Source organism: Salminus brasiliensis, chromosome 1 (genome assembly GCF_030463535.1).
Source record: "Salminus brasiliensis chromosome 1, fSalBra1.hap2, whole genome shotgun sequence".
Classification (NCBI taxonomy): Eukaryota; Metazoa; Chordata; class Actinopteri; order Characiformes; family Bryconidae; genus Salminus; species Salminus brasiliensis.
In genome coordinates this window covers 60,240,002-60,246,001 of record NC_132878.1, presented here as the reverse complement: position 1 = coordinate 60,246,001, position 6,000 = coordinate 60,240,002, and positions in this window count along the sequence as shown.

The following is a 6,000-nucleotide window of genomic DNA, read 5'->3' as shown; positions in this document are numbered from 1 at the left end:
TGAGCAGGTTGCTAAACTTTCCTCTAGGTCTTTTATGGCCATTTCACTGATTGGCAAAGCTGTTTACAGGACTTTGTCCCCATTACTCTTCCATCTTCTCCTCCTCCTTCTATCTTGTTCGAGTACTGCGGTTTGTTTACATGGCTAGCGGCGTGTGACTGAGCAGAATTCCCACAGCACCATAGGGTGCTGGCATCCTGGGGTCAGTGGTGGCAGTGGTGCATGAAAGGCTAGGGGGTCACTGGTGTACACAAAGTGTAGATTTGAGTCTTAGTCCACCTCCTGCTGCCCTAGTGGTTTAATTACTGGGGGCAGCCTAGTGTGGAGCTGCCATACGGGGGCAGGAGGCCCTTCCTGCTGAGCCCCACCATGACACACACACACACACACACACACTGACCTGCAGGGGCTGCAAAGCAACACCCTGCTTTTAATCTCTGACCATTAGCTCCAACAGTCCAGGCTCCACGCTCTTGTTAAAGCATGACAAACAAGTGAACAGACAAGCAAATAAATAAACCCCATGGAACAACAAATACGCTTGCTCTGGTCTTGTGGGATGCTGGACTGTATCATTCTGACCAGAAACCAGACCTCAAGAAGGAGTAGCTTTGCAGGAGCTTCAAATCAAAGGCCGAATGTAAACTGCTCGCTTGTGAAATAAAGTCTTTTGGCAATCTATTTCGGTGGGCACAAGCACACACAGACTCAGACTCAGTGGTGCGGGTCGGCCAGAACACACAGTCACCGGCAGGGAAGAGCTTTGGGCAAGATGAGATGTGGAGAGTGTTATCCTGGATGTTCATGTTGTTTCGAGGCTAAGAGAGAGAGAGAGAGAGAGAGAGAGAGAGAGGTAAGAAACAGGTGAGAGAGATAGAAAGAGGCAGAGATATATACACATGAGAGGAAAGCGAAATAGCTGAGCGAGAGAGTGTGTATGAGGCCTGACAGAGAGAGAGAGAGAGAGAGAGAGAGAGAGAGAGAGGCGCTGTCAGAAGCATATCTCCTGAGTGCAGGTTCAGTGTGTTAGTGATTGAAGTGCTCCAGGGCATGAGAAGGGGAATTACCGGGTGCACTGACATGAGACACCTTACCAACCACAACCAGCACTGAATAAAAACTAAAGTGTAGCCCGTGGCCAAATGTTGGGGAAAATCTAAACAAGCGCCTTTACCGTGATAAGCCACAAACGCAACCTTTTTCCTGACCTCCCAAGAAAAAAGAGAGAGGGGAAAAAAAAGACGAGCCTCAGCAAAGACCACAAGTCTAAGCTACTGTCTCTGATTAATATTTAATAGAGTGCAGAAAATATAAAACTGTAAAATAAATAAATAAATAAATAAATAACACACATCACAGAGCTACCTCTGTGCAGCGGGTTATCTGTCTGCTGGCTGTTGTGTGATTCACTGGCCAGCAGAGGCTGGGGGTCCCAGAGGGTCTCTTTCATTATCACACAGAGTGGAGCCAAAACAGGGCCTGATCCAGCCAGCCAAATAAATTATTCATGTCCACAGCAAGTCTGCACCACCGACCAATTGCTCTATCTATCTGTTCAGCTGGAGTGAGGAAGAAAATGAGCTCGGAAAACGCGCTTGGTTGGATCTGTGCTAAGACTGTGACACGCCAAGGATGATAATCTAGAGATGAACTAGCTACATGAACTGTGTTTCCACAGAGCTTCACATTACCTTTCCTACAGTAGAACTGCACATATTCCTGAAACGATTAGTAAAAGACACAGTATAACACATTCATGCACACAGCCTTGTAAGCCACCTAGCTACCTAGCTTTCTCTTTTTTTGCAACACACATTCCTCGACAGCTCTTTAATTGGAGACTATCGACATACAGAAAGTGTAACAGATGCATAAGCACTGAATAACTCTTTTAGAAAGCAATGCTTGAGGATTTACGAACAGTGTATATCAGGGTTCTGGCCTTTTTAATGCTGAAATCGCAGACACTTGCTCCACCTGCGCTTTAACAGTGTCGCTGCAAGTGATGTTCTGAACAGTGTGAGCGGATGCCCACCATTAGGGTTAAAGTCCCTCATGTCAAATGAAGGAGGAGACGCTCTACAACTTTACAACCCCATAGCAAATATTACACCTACACTCTCAGTATGATCTCGGACTTGCATCTTCCAGCAGCAAGTCCAGCACACTACGACTCTAGCTAGCTAATTAGCTACCACAGAGGAAGACCACCAACCAACGTCCTACCTTATCTTTGCGGATAAACATGAACCAACTGGAGCCATGCCTAATGTCAGGCGTGGGCTAGAGGGGTATATAGCAATTTAACGCCATGACTATTTGTTTTGTGGTGTTTTCATCAAGTGCATTTCTGGCTACCTAGCTAGTGCAAATTTTTCCCGCGTTCGTGGTTGCGCATGTACATCTCGATTAAAGGTCAATAGCAGAAATCTCATACATTTGTATTGGAAAACCAGATTATTATCGACATCAAGAATTAATTAAATAATTATTGTAGTTTTGTATGTTTTGTTTCTTTTAATTGTGTAATTATTTTTTTTTCAGGTATACCACCTCAGCACAACCTACCTCTACTGATGACCAACAAAGAAAAACAGCTAAACAATATGGAGAGGTCCAAAAATATCTAGACACCCCTTGTAAACGAATCCTGCAACTACAACATGCACACATTGCTGACACGGATCAGATCCGTATAGCACAAACAGTTTGCATAATCTCCATAGATAGGAAAGCACTGCCAATAGCCAACTGGACCCACTGCACATGAGCCTGAGATCACTATGCCATCAGCTGGAGGGGTGTATAAAGGGGTTGTGGAGCAGTAAGGCTGGGTTCCCTGGAGTGGGGGAGCCCCATCCAATAACTGTGGGATGAGATGGAGTGGAGTTTGTGATGCAGAACTAATCGTTCAATATCAATATTGAATATACCCAATAGCTGACCTCACTTATGCTCTTGGGGCTGAATCCAATCAAATTTTCACAGCAGTGTTCCTGCATCTAGTGTTAGGACTATATATGGGAATAAGGACAAGTTCCTTATCAATACCCTCGATTTAGAAATAGCTTTTGTGGTCCAATGATCTATACACTACAGTGAATAGCGTCTGAGGAGTGCTTGTTTACGTGATTCTGCTGTGTTCAGCCACATATCACTGGTTGATTTAACCGAACAAGGCTCAATGAATCGCTGTTGAAATGAACATGTTTACTAATTTATTGCTGTCTAACCTTGTTGACACAGGCCGGTCTTACCATGGCACAAGCTCTCTTTACTTATATTTGTATGGTTTATTATATTAAACTGTCTAACCTGCACCGAGGGGCCTCCAGTTTTGTGGGTCGTCCGTGTGATGGCTCTCTGATGCTGTGCTCATTTCAGAGACCCTTGGATTCTTATTAAGGGACGTGGCAGAGTGAATATCCTCAAATACTAGAGAGATTGTACATCAAAATCTAGCTGCCTCTGCCAAGAGCCTGAGGCTAGGTCATGGCTGGAGCTTCCTGCAGAAAGAGTATTCAAAGTCACACAAAAGTGGTTCACTGAGCACAGTTTTTCAGGTTTTTAGGTGACCAACCCAATCCCCTGACCTCAACCTGCATTGAAAACCATAGGGCTGAAGAACTGAAAAGCAGTATCCAAATTACAAGGTCCTTTCCTTCCCATTCTCTCACATTGCACTGCAAGATGAGGGGAGAAGAACACATGGTCACGGATGGCTGCAATCTCCTGATGACAGGATCAACTCTTAGAGCACTGCAAGACTTGGGAGCCCCAGTATTGCTTGACCAAGTAGTGGTGGTTTTGACCAGCTATGTTTGTATTTTTACTGGATAAGGAAATGAGTTCTATTTCAGTCAGCCTAAGGTAGAAGCAACAACTCTTCTACTCATATAAATGTTTAAGCTACCCTACCAGAGGAAAAATAAAACATATTTATTTTATATGACTTTTGTTATGGTTGAGTATCGCAAAGCAACTATATTGTTATCAGATTAATATTCTTCTTCTTTTGAATATTCTTCAGTTTTTGAGATATCAACACTTCAGGATTCTTGGGTCAGATTGTGAGATTCGGGCTTGCATACAGCATTTTGATTAGACATACGGTTTCCGTGTAGCAACAGATTTTTGACCATGGAAATGGATGGATGGGTGCAAAGGTTTGTGCACCCTTTTCATGTCACAATGATACAAATGCACCAGTAACACACAACCAACCACACAGCGTACCACAACAACTGGGAATACCACATACCATAGCGACTGATTACCAACCACCAAGTATGCCCTAGCAACCACTAAGCAACATCATGGTATCCATTTGAAATAGCATACCAAGCATCACCTTGCAATTCTGTAACACTCATTTAGCAAGCATGTAGCAATCAGAATCAGAAATACTTTATTGATCACAGGAGGATAATTGCAGCAATACCCTAGCAACCACCTGGGATCAACACCAAAGCAACCACATAGCAACACTTTAGTAACCACTTAAGTCTCCATAGCAACCTCCTATCAACACTATAGCAGCGACCTTGATACCAAGGCAACCACTTAGAAACACCTTAGTAGCCACCATCTATCAAGCACTTGAATATCACCTGAAATATCATAGCTACCACCAAGCAACTGTCTGGTAGTGGAAATCACTTTAGCTGTGCAACCATTCTGCATTTCCTTCAGGACATGTGCTTTTCTAGTTTCTTATAATTTACAAATAATAATTATTTATTATATTTTAGCTTAATTGAACTCAATTTATACTCGTTTTAACTCACAGAAGTGTTGAATATTTTTTCTAGCTATAGCTGAGCCTGGGGAATTACATATGGTGGGCCTTCACGTGGGAGTTCAAGTGGCAGAGCCTGGCTTTTCCTTATTGAAATGGTTTTGTCTGTCATTTGCATGTTCAATTCCTATCTCATTCTTAACCTCTAGGGTAAAAAAGGAGTCATCACCCTCTCCACCAGTCTACGTTAGTCATTCACTCTCAATTAGGGAGAGGGAGAGTGAACAGTTTGTAAAGCCAACGGTAAATTAAGGCCACAGTATAATGCAATCAGCTTTGCTATTGAAAACACGCAAGTCATTCCGACTCTCCCTGTTGATTGTGCAAATAAATGCTTCATTTAACTTGGTGCCTCTCAGATGAATGCAGTGCAATTATAGCAAGCATCTATTACAAACTAAACAAGATGAGAGCTGCGCTGTGGCGTTTTTTTAATCATCGGTTTTATTGGGAAAAGGCAAATTGAGCAGAATAAATAGGCATAACTTAAAGCAGCTTCAGCAATGGCTCTCCGGGGACTGGCTCTTTACTGTGTTTGGAATCACTTTTAAATATTTGTTTATGTAGTTGCCCCTACACTGTACATTCTTAAGATAACTGGATTTAAGGCTACATGGACTTCAAAGCGTGCCGTACGAGCTGTACATGTGCTATAAAGTGAGCTTCACTCATCGCTGGTAATGGAGTGGACCTAATTGCAGTACATTTCTACATTCGATGCATGCTGTCATCTGTGGCCATGTCGAACAAGTGCATGCCTTAGTCACCAGCCTCTGAGTCCATTTGACATGCAGTATTTCTGTTTACAGTTCTTGAAATAGAAACAGAATGAGATTGCTTTTGTGGTCTAATGATCTATACTCTACAATGAATGGTGCCAGAGGAGGGTTTACATGATCTTGCTGTGTTCAGCCACATAGAACGTATGGTTCAGATCACTGGCGGATTGAAATGAACAATAAATTAATTAGCGCCATTGTCTAATTAATAGTGGTTGAAATGAATGTGCCGACTAATCCATTGTGGTCTAACCTTGATGACACATCTGACAAGGGCATAAGGTCTCTTCACTTATACGTATTTGGTCTCACTAATTACTTTAATGAAGTGAACTGGATGACTGCATAGTCTATTATATTAAACTCAATAAATCTGCACTGAAGGGCCCACAGTTCTTGGCTTCTTGACTTTTTATCAAATAT